Genomic DNA, 10324 nt, shown 5'->3' with positions numbered 1-10324 from the left:
AAAATTAACAGGAAAAAAATAAAAAAATTTTACTCTGGGCCAGGATCATATAGCAATTAGTACTTTGCACTTTGAAGTTATCTCTGCCATGGTTATTACCCTAAATGGCTCCAGAAGCACTATCTGAGTACAACTAACTACCACCACTCTACATTAAATAAGAATGAAACCAGTCATTCTTTGGATGATATAAAATAATATTGTGGAGGATCTTATTTATATATTTCTAAAACTTTCTTAAGATATTTATAAGGACCAATTTTGAATGTGGTTCCCCTGGATTTCATTATGGGTAATCAATTTTTATACATTACCAATTATTCATATTAAGGTATCATAATATCTATCACTTTGGACACTGATTTATTCATTGTATTTGACAGTATAAAATAAAGCAACCTAAAATAAAATCAGCATTACTTTGGTGAAATGTTCTATTAATCTTTCCATTTAAAAAATGAATGCCATGGGAGAATGTCAAACAATAGAAAATTTATTAGCACAAAGGAAGAAAAATATAAGTGCTCTCCTAAATATTCAGAACTAGGCTGGGCCCTGCAATTGTCTTTGAGTGGAAACTTGAAATTGGTTGTTGAGCTACAATGGTCCATTTGAGACAACAAAAATGGAGAAAAATAGGGAGGTTTTTTTTTATCTTAATTGCAGAGAACATTGTATAAAGTTTTGAATGAAAATACCAACAGGATAGCACTTTTTTTCACTTTAGTTCTCGTCCACAAAGTTCATTCAATGTAATGTCCATTACTAGGACCTTACACTACAAAGAGACCTGTAAAATATTCTTTGACAGAGCTGGTTTCATGGGTATGTGACCTGTGTACTCACACTGAATATAACAAGCATAGAAGGGACCTGTACTTGGTTTCATTTGTAGTTGTCTTGAAATTCTTAATAACTTTTGAACAAGAGGCCCTGTGATTTTATTGTATAATGGGCCCCACAAATTATGTAGCTGGTCCTCTTCCATGGTATGAAAACTGAATGGTGACTTGGCCATACTTTGCATTTCCCTGTTCCATAAAATTAAGGAAAAAGAGTTTCAATCATGGTCAAACATGTACAGAACCAATACTTTTTTCCTTCAACAATTTTCCTTTCTTCTTCTTCCGTGGGTATTTTTTTCTCCTTACCATTAACTATTGTCTACAAACATGTAGGGCTACTACTGAGCCTTGTGTTGTGTTTCATTTATCTATCCCTGGACCATACACAATGTTTTAATTATGACAGCTTTATAATAATGTTTGATATTTGATTGCACTAAATTCCATCCTGTTCTTCATGAATGGCTCGGTTATTTGTGGCCCAATGAATTGATTCATCATCATAATATTGAATCTGTCTATCCATGAATGTGGTATATCTCTCCATTTATTTAGGTTTCATTTCATGTTTTTTAATAAAGCTTAATAATTTTTTTTTTTTTTTTTTGCCATGTAGGGCCTACGTATCTTTCACTGAATTTTTTTTCTTGGTACTATATTTTGGTTGTAATTTAAAATAGTAAAAATATTTTTAAGTACTTTTATTTTAAAATCATTATTTGTTGTTTATCTGGGGGATACATTACAGGTACAGAAAAATAAATGAATATAAGTGTACAATTTGTTGAGTTTTTTGTTTTTCAATTTGTTGAGTTTTGACAAATACAAACTCCCATATCTCCATAGATGTAAGAATGTTTCATGTAGTGTATTTTTAAAAAAACTTTTGTAGTTGATCATTGCTGATATATAAAAATACAATTGGATTTTTATTTTGCTTTTGTAACTAACAGTATCAAGCTTGAATTTATTCTAGAAATGTCATTGAACTTTTTGAATTTTTTAGACATTTATACTATCTTTAAATAATGACAGTTTGTTTCTTCCCTTCCAAGTCCTAATTCCCTTTATTTCTTTTTCTGGGATAACTACCATCTAGGCCATTTAGTAGACTACTGAACACATGTAGCAATAATGAACATCTTTACTATTTTTGATATTAAACTTTAAATTTTTCACCATTAAGTGTAATATGGCTGTAAGGTTGTTAAAATACTATGTACTTGTTGAAAATTTTGTCTTTTGTTATTCGTTTGCTGAAGTTTTTAAATCATTAATAGACATTGAATTTTGTTTAATAATCTGTGTCTAGATAATTATATATTTTTCTTCTTTGTTAATGGAATGTAAGAAGCTCAGGCAATTGTGTAGCTTGAGGGGACACAGTCCCTATACCTTCCCTTCTGAGGGCAATTTCAAGTATAGGAGCTTCCCCAAACCACTGCAGTTTTAATAATCTACAAGAAGAGCTTGTGGAATTTACAGAAAATTGTTATACTCGTGGTTAGAGTTTATTACAAGGAAAGGAGACACATGAAAATCAGTGAAGGAGGGAAGCACGAAGGGAGGACTCTAGAAAAAGGACCAAACACAGAGCTTCTGTTGTCCTATTTCTATGGAGTTACAGACACATTACTTTGCTGGTATTGATAAGTGACAATTTGTATGGAGTACTATAAACCAGGGATGTCCATCTGAGCATGATGTCCAGGCTTTTCACTGGGGGTCCATCACATAGGCACGAGTGGGTGTCCATGTGGCTGTCAATGTCTACCTCCAGCCCCTTCAGGCATGACCCAAAATCCCTGCCCTAAATCTTGGTCTTTCTGGTGTGGCTAACCCCCATCATAAATCATATTATTAGCCTATCCATACGGACACTCATATGACATTGTAAGGACTTAGAGATTACCTCTCAAAACCCAAGGACAAAGCCTAGACATCCCTTTAGACAAGCTTAAATTCTTTACTATCTATGAGGTAGAAAACATAATTTTACTGTCTAATATGAAATCAACTTTGTACTAATACTACTGAGGTACATCCAACTTAAGTACAGCTTACTTTTTATATATTACATAATTTAATTTTATAAGATATGGTTGAGTATCTTCATGTTCATAAAAGAGATTGGTCTATAAATTTTCTGTATTATATTGTTCTGTAGTTTGGGTATCAAGATTATGCTACCCTCATAAAATGAGTTGGAGGATGTTTCTTCTTTTTCTGTAATCTAAAAAAGTTTTTGTATAGTTGGAATTATCATTTATTAAATATTTGGTAGAACTTGTCCTTTAATAATTGTTATAACATGTTAAGGAATGTTAAATTTTACCTGATGTTGTTTACTTACATCTATTAAGATTAACATATAATTTTTCTCTTTACAATGTTAGTGTTATAAGTTATTTTAATAGGTTATTAATGTTGAAGCATTCACTATTTTTGGTTTTGTATGTCGTTGGATTTGATTTGCAAATATTTTATGAAATCATGTTCCTAACTATAATTGACCTGCTATTTATTTTGTATTGCTCTTATTTTGTTATCAAAATTATATTACATGTATAAATAAATATTTTCTGTTTTTCTATAGTACTTTCATATAAAGTAAAGATTATCTGTTTCATAAAGCTCTGGTACTGCCATAACAAATTACTACAAACTACCATGGTTTAAAATGCCAGAAATTTGTTCTCTTGCAGTTCTTGAGGTTAGATGTCCAAAATCAAGGTGTCATCAGGGTTGGTTCCTGCAGGAGGCTTTGAGGAAAAAACCAGTCCATGCTTCCCTACTAGTTTCTGACAGTTGCTGGCATACCTTGGCATCTCTTGGCTTGTGATGATCTAATTCCATCTCTGTCTCTGTTGTCATATCACTCTCTTCCCTGTGTGTCTCTCTATGTCCTCTCCTCTTTGTGTAAAGACACAGGTCATTGAATTTATGACCCAATCTAAATCTAGAATGATTTCCTCTTGAGGAAATTGTTAATGAATTATATCTATAAAGATCTTATTTCCAAAAAGGTGACATTTTGAAGTTATAGGGGGGTATGACATTTTAGGGGACACTATTCAATTCACCCCAGTTGCCTGAAATACAGAGATGTACTTGCTATAATTCTAAAATATAAAAGAAAAAAATACAGCTATCCCAAATGAGGGTTTTGAAATACTTGGTACTTTGTCCTGGATCTGAGGAAATGAAGTGTATTTGAGGTAGAATTGCTTTAAAAAAGCACTAAGTTGGAAAAAACATAGTTGTGAGATAAGAGAGTGTGTTAACAGCCATAAATGGTGAATCTGAGGAAACAAAGTGTATTTGAGGTAGAATTGCTTTAAAAAGCACTCAGTTGTAAAAACATAGTTGTGTAGATAAGGGAGAATATTAAAAGCTGTAAATGGTGGCTTCTGGGAAGGACAAATACTGGTCAGACCATCCATTTAACGTACTGGGCAGTATAATGTGCAAATGTAAATAAAACCAACAGCATCTCCATGGAGTATTTGTAAATGCTTACTCAACGTGCATTCAGTATTGGCTATTTTAGTTGGTTTTATGCTGCTGTATCAAAACACTTGAGTCTGGGTAATTTGTGAAAAACAGAAATTTATTTCTCACAATTCTAGAGGGTGAGAAGTCCAAGAAGAATGCACCTGGAGGCTGGTGTCTGGCCAGGGCCCACTCTCCATTTCCAAGATGGCTCCTTGAATTTGCATCCTCTGGGGGGAAGAAGCACTGTTGTTCACACAATAGAAGAGCAGAAGAGAGAGAATATACTCTTGCAAATCCTTTTTGTAGCAGCATTAATCCATTTCTAAGGGTACAGTCCTCATGACCTAAACACCTGCCATTAAGTCTCAGCTCCCAACACTATTGAATTGGGGATTAAGCGGCTAATACACAGATTTAGAGAAGACAGTACATCCAAACCATAGCAGTGGGTTTCTGTTGAAACTAGTAAATTTAATAACATTTAAGATACATGATAAAAAATGGACCCTACCAATAAGTATTTCACTAAAGTCATCCCCAAACCCTTTCAGTCACAAATAATTTAGTGTGATTTATTGGCTTCATATAAGTTTAGTCAGGTCTTGAGAAATTAGCTATATTCTAATTTTTAATATAAAAACATAACTACACCAATCACTTAGATTATTGCCCTTTCTTCAGCATGTTTCTCTGAAAACATTTTTCTTGTATTTCAGGAGAGGTCCTTCTAGAAGAGGAAGCAGACTAGAGAACAGACTTAGAACAATATATGCAAATTATAAAGAGATGGAATTAGAGCGCATTGCACAGGCTTCTATTCATAATTATAAAGCTTCCAACCACGAAAATACCAAATCAGAAAACATATGAGTGTCCTTTAAGTATGCTATATAATGGAATCCATTGGAGTCTCTTCTACCTCTAAGATTCTGTGATGTTCCTGAGTTACGGAGAAGTGAGTTTAGAATCCTAGCATACCCAAATGAAAGGGATAAGACAACTGACTTCTTTAAGATCTTCATGGAAATCCATATCCCAAGCCAAGAAGTGGCTCAAGTAACAACACAGAGTAAGAAAGAGATATCAGGTTTGTAGGTAGGTAGATCTGTTTTGAATGCTTGCTCCCCTATCTTTAGGTATGTAAGGCTCTTTATGTACCTCAATTAAAATTTAAATCAAATAAAATTTACAAAGTACCTGAGCAAGAAATGGTAGCTAGTATTATTCATGATTAGGAAAAAAGAAATTGCAACATAAAAGGCAAAAATCTGATTTATAAATTAGAACTATTTACAGAACATACTTTTAAGATTTATGATGTTTTTTCCCTTATCCTAAAAAGAAATTGTATAAATATAAAAATTGCACTAATGTACACAGCTATGATTTAACAAAAAAAAATTTAAAAAAATTGTTATAACATGGGAATTATTTGCACATAACTTGGCAAAGCCTCCGGTCGTGTGCTGTATATGAAAATACATGCTGCTAAGAAATCATGTTATCTCCTTTCCTTTTCCTCCATTTCACTTCCCAAACAAGAAAATATTTCATAGGCTCTTGTATGTTAAAGAAAATATTCTTTCTTTCTTTGAAAGACATGCTTAGCAAAAGTATAGTCCCATTATTTCTTAAAATTATAATGTTCTCGTTTGTATGGGGTTATTTTTGCTCAAGTGGGTCAAAAGTCAACTTACTTGCTGTAAGACTTTATTGAAATATAAAATTTGTGTCTGATTTCTCAAGTACTTCTATTATCTTATGTAATTCAAAAATGTAAAAATAGCATAACATTAGGTGACTTGAACAGAGCTAGTTTTCATAAATTCATGCTATTAGAAGATAATTTTTCCTACACTATTAACTATTTTCCATGGGTCTTTCAACATTCCAGCACATTTTACAAAGACACTGATTGCCGTTTGTTATTTGTTATATCTTCAAGGATGTTTATATAGAAAATAAACTTCACAGATAGATAGTGTTTCCCTCTGGAGTAAAGACTGTCCATTATGATAAATATAATGTCTCTCTTTAGAACAAAAAACTGGTGTGTATTTTCTTGTATTCATTTGGAGGCTAGGACTTGGGGACTGGTACAAAATGCTAATATTCTGGCTAATGCCATGAATAAAAATCTATCCTTTATCTCTGACCCAGGAGTCTTATGTCCTCTACCATCATCCATGAAACTATGGCAGATTAACTAGCTCACGGGTAGAGTAAAATCTCAGATCCTTTGCAGTTCTTGACAAATATCTGAAACTTTTATTCGATCAGTAACAGAAGGAACTAAGAAAAATCCTAATGAAGTTAGTGGATCCTTAGAAAGCTCTTTTATCCATTTTGCTATGTTCACGTTGAGAGAAATTTATCAATTATGTCTATCTTTTTAATACTGAAAGCCCTGCATGAGATCTAGAAAGAAATTTGTTGTAAAGGGGTGAAAGCTTTATCATAAAGAGCTCTACACTTGGACCTGGGTATTTCAGGGCCTCAGTTTCAAATTCTAGTTCTGTTAGTGGAGTGTTGGGCAAGTTACTTAGCGACTCCGAGGTTGAGTGATGTAATTTTTAAAGTCCCTTTCAAGTTCTAAAGTCTATGATCATATACCATGATGGCTGCCATCATTCCCTTCAGAGAAATTTTGGCTACATAATTTTAGCTTTGTGAAAAGTCATGCCTTAATTAGTTGTGGCCATGGTACCTAAGTTGTTAGAGTGCCCGTGTTGTATCATATATCAGACTTTGCTATTACACAATGCCAATCACTAGGAACCCTTCTGGTGATTTAAAATTAACCCGTGCCTCCAATGTGAAGTCATGTACAGAGTTAGGAGAAAAACTGCCCAAGTAATTTGGCTACAGTTATGAGATTTGGGGGGAAATGTCTTCATTCTGAAGGGCAGTATAGTTCAGTGGTTAAGAGCCAGATGACAGGGCTTCCTAACTCGACTTTGTCTCTTACCAGCTGGCCAACATTGGACCAATTACCTAACCTCTCTGTGTTTCAGTTTCTGTAGCATTTTGTGATGATCTTTTCCTTTGGACCTTTTATATGAGCAGTCTGAGTGGATACAAATGCAGAGCCTCATGACTAATTCATGTTCTAGCACGCCTAGAGCAGAACTGTAAAAACTAATGTGACAATTTGTAAAGTTGTGTGTGTGCACGCATGTGTCTAAGTCAATTATATATTTTTAAAAGCCAGAGGAGTTCCTGAAACATTTCCTAGGATTTTTCTGAAACAAAGAATCAGGTGAAGTGAATCATCCATTCTTACACAGTCAAAGATCTAAAAAACAAAGTACACAACATTTAAATTAAAATGATGAGGCCATTACACCTAAAACCACATGGGAGACAATTACAGCTGTCAGCAAATAAATAATTTTGAATCACATCTTATATAGCTCATAAAGTAAAAATCACATATAGTTAAAAAAAAAAAAGTCTGTGAAAAGACCTTTAACCACCCATAAAGTACCCTGATTATAATTATTTTTTAAAACAAATAATGCATCCATTTCTTTGTTGATAGCTGTGGAATCTTTAAAACCATATGCATGTTCTTTCCATGGGTTGTGTAACTCCTGAAGGTTGTCGTGGGACTTGACTGTAACTACTGTGCAAGTCAGAGGCCTGCACTCCCCAGGACTGTCTGTCACAGATAAACACATACAGTTAATTCAACAAACTATTTTTTTTTTATTAATATTAAATCATGGCTGTGTACATCAATGTGATCATGGGGCACCATACACTGGTTTTATAAACAGTTTAACACCTTTTCATCACACTGGTTAACATAGCCTGCCTGGCATTTTCTTAGTTATTGTGTTAAGACAATTATATTCTACATTTACTAAGTTTCACATGTACCCTTGTAAGATGCACCACAGGTGTAATCCCACCAATCACCCTCCCTCCGCCCATCCTCCCCCCACCGTCCCCTCCCTCTCCCCCTTCTCCATGTTCTTAGGTTATAACTGGGTTATAGCTTTCATGTGAAAGCCATAAATTAGTTTCACAGTAGGGCTGAGTACATTGGATACTTTTTCTTCCATTCTTGAGATACGTTACTAAGAAGAATATGTTCCAGCTCCATCCATGTAAACATGAAAGAGGTAAAGTCTCCCTCCTTCTTTAAGGCTGCATAATATTCCATAGTGTACATATACTGCAATTAATCCATTCTTGGATCAATGGGCACTTGGGCTTTTAAATGTATGCATGACATGACTTCATTTCACACTAAAATGCTTTTGTTATTAAACAAGAGAAGATGAAAAATAAGCCAATATATGGAATTTTAAAAGCAACCATTAAACAAGCCTAGGAAGGAACAAGAAAACAAACATTTGCTTAAAGAAAGATGTTAATGAATCAGAAAACAAAATCAGTTGAGTTAATAAATCCAAGAGCAGGCTTTTAAGATAGCAAAATATCATAAAATACAGAAATCTCAAAAGCTTACCAATCAACTAGAATGTAAGCTCCATGACGGCACAGTACCTAGCCTACATATAACAAGCACATAATAAATATTGTTTAACTCAACCAATAAATTAAGACACAAAGAAAAGAGGGAGAGAATGAGAGGTAGTGAGATAGTGAAGGGTAAAGATCAAAAGTAGCGCATATGACTTCTGCGCATTTTATTTCAGGGGCTGGAGCTCCATCATTTAGTTCTCCTGGATGGAGTGAGAGCTGGGAAAAACTGTCTTCCTGTTTCCAAGAAGAAAAATAAAATGATTTGGTTTATCTGCAATAGACAATGCTTGGATATTATCTTCTCTCCCCCTCGCCTCTAAACATGTTCCTTGTCTCTGCCTCTGTTAAGTCTTTACCACTGTGCATCTTTTCATGGCTTATCTTCCCCAACTATATAGTAAAGTCCAAGAGAAGAGAAATCGTGTTATGTCTTAAAACATTTTTGTCCTAACCCAGCATGGGGCTTTGTGTGCTTGAAAATTCCTCCGTCCAGCAGAGCGCGTTTCAATTTACAGTGTCTTCACAGATTTATGTCATTGTTGATTGCTGAAGTGGAAGACCGGTATTCCTGACCTCATGATATACGAATGTTTGGATGAGCTGCAGAAGGTTGAGCAAAGCAAATGTTTCCATTCCATCCAGTTCAGCCCTGCCAGGCCCACATAGAAGTAGCCTTTTTCTTTCCTTCCCAAAATAAACCAACAGGGTCATGCCACATTTTTCTTTTATTACTGTTGGACTTTGATTTCAATGTTCGCAACCATATTCCCAAGGACGGTGATATTTCCCTTTTTGTGCTCTCTCTTCTGTGTTTTTTATCAGGTTATCTTAATGAGAAATGAATAAGTCTGAGTTGGCAAAGTCACGCCCAGAAGGAGCCCCCATCTCTGAGTCCCCGGAGGGGACTGCTGGTGGGACAGCTGCCCCAACCCAACTGTAGGCGACCTAGGTGAGAAACAAACTTATTGTTGTGGTAAGTTACTGGAATGTTGGAGTCCTTGTTACGGTAGCAAGCATGGCCTTTCCTGACTCATAGACTGTCATCTCAGGTCCTGCCGTCATCCTCCATGACTTCTGTGTCCACATGTTCAAAAGCCTGGGCCCTTCCGCTGAAGCTCATCAACCTTTTTGTGACTTCATTTGTCCACAGTCTTGCAGCTCGTCACCCTTACAGCTTCCCAAGAACACCTGCTCTCCATCCTCACTTGGTTCTCTTATTCACATTTCTGTCTGTTAGGCCTTTCCTGCCTTTGCTTCCTTCCCATCATCTTACTCTCAGTGACCCAGGAGCTCAGTCCTTCTGGGGCTGACCAGCACCCCTAACTTCCTGGACGCATGTCCTTCCATTGCACCAGTTTGCAAAAACTCTAAACCTAGGGCCCACTTTCTCTGCTCCTGCACCTTCCCTGCTGACCACTTCTGAGGGCAAAACACCAACAAAAATCTCATAAACATGTTCACATGTTGCTTTCCAAAGTCCTTCAAAGTTT

Source organism: Nycticebus coucang, chromosome 12, assembly GCF_027406575.1.
Source record: "Nycticebus coucang isolate mNycCou1 chromosome 12, mNycCou1.pri, whole genome shotgun sequence".
NCBI lineage: Eukaryota > Metazoa > Chordata > Mammalia > Primates > Lorisidae > Nycticebus > Nycticebus coucang.
Note: the sequence above shows the minus strand (reverse complement) of the source record.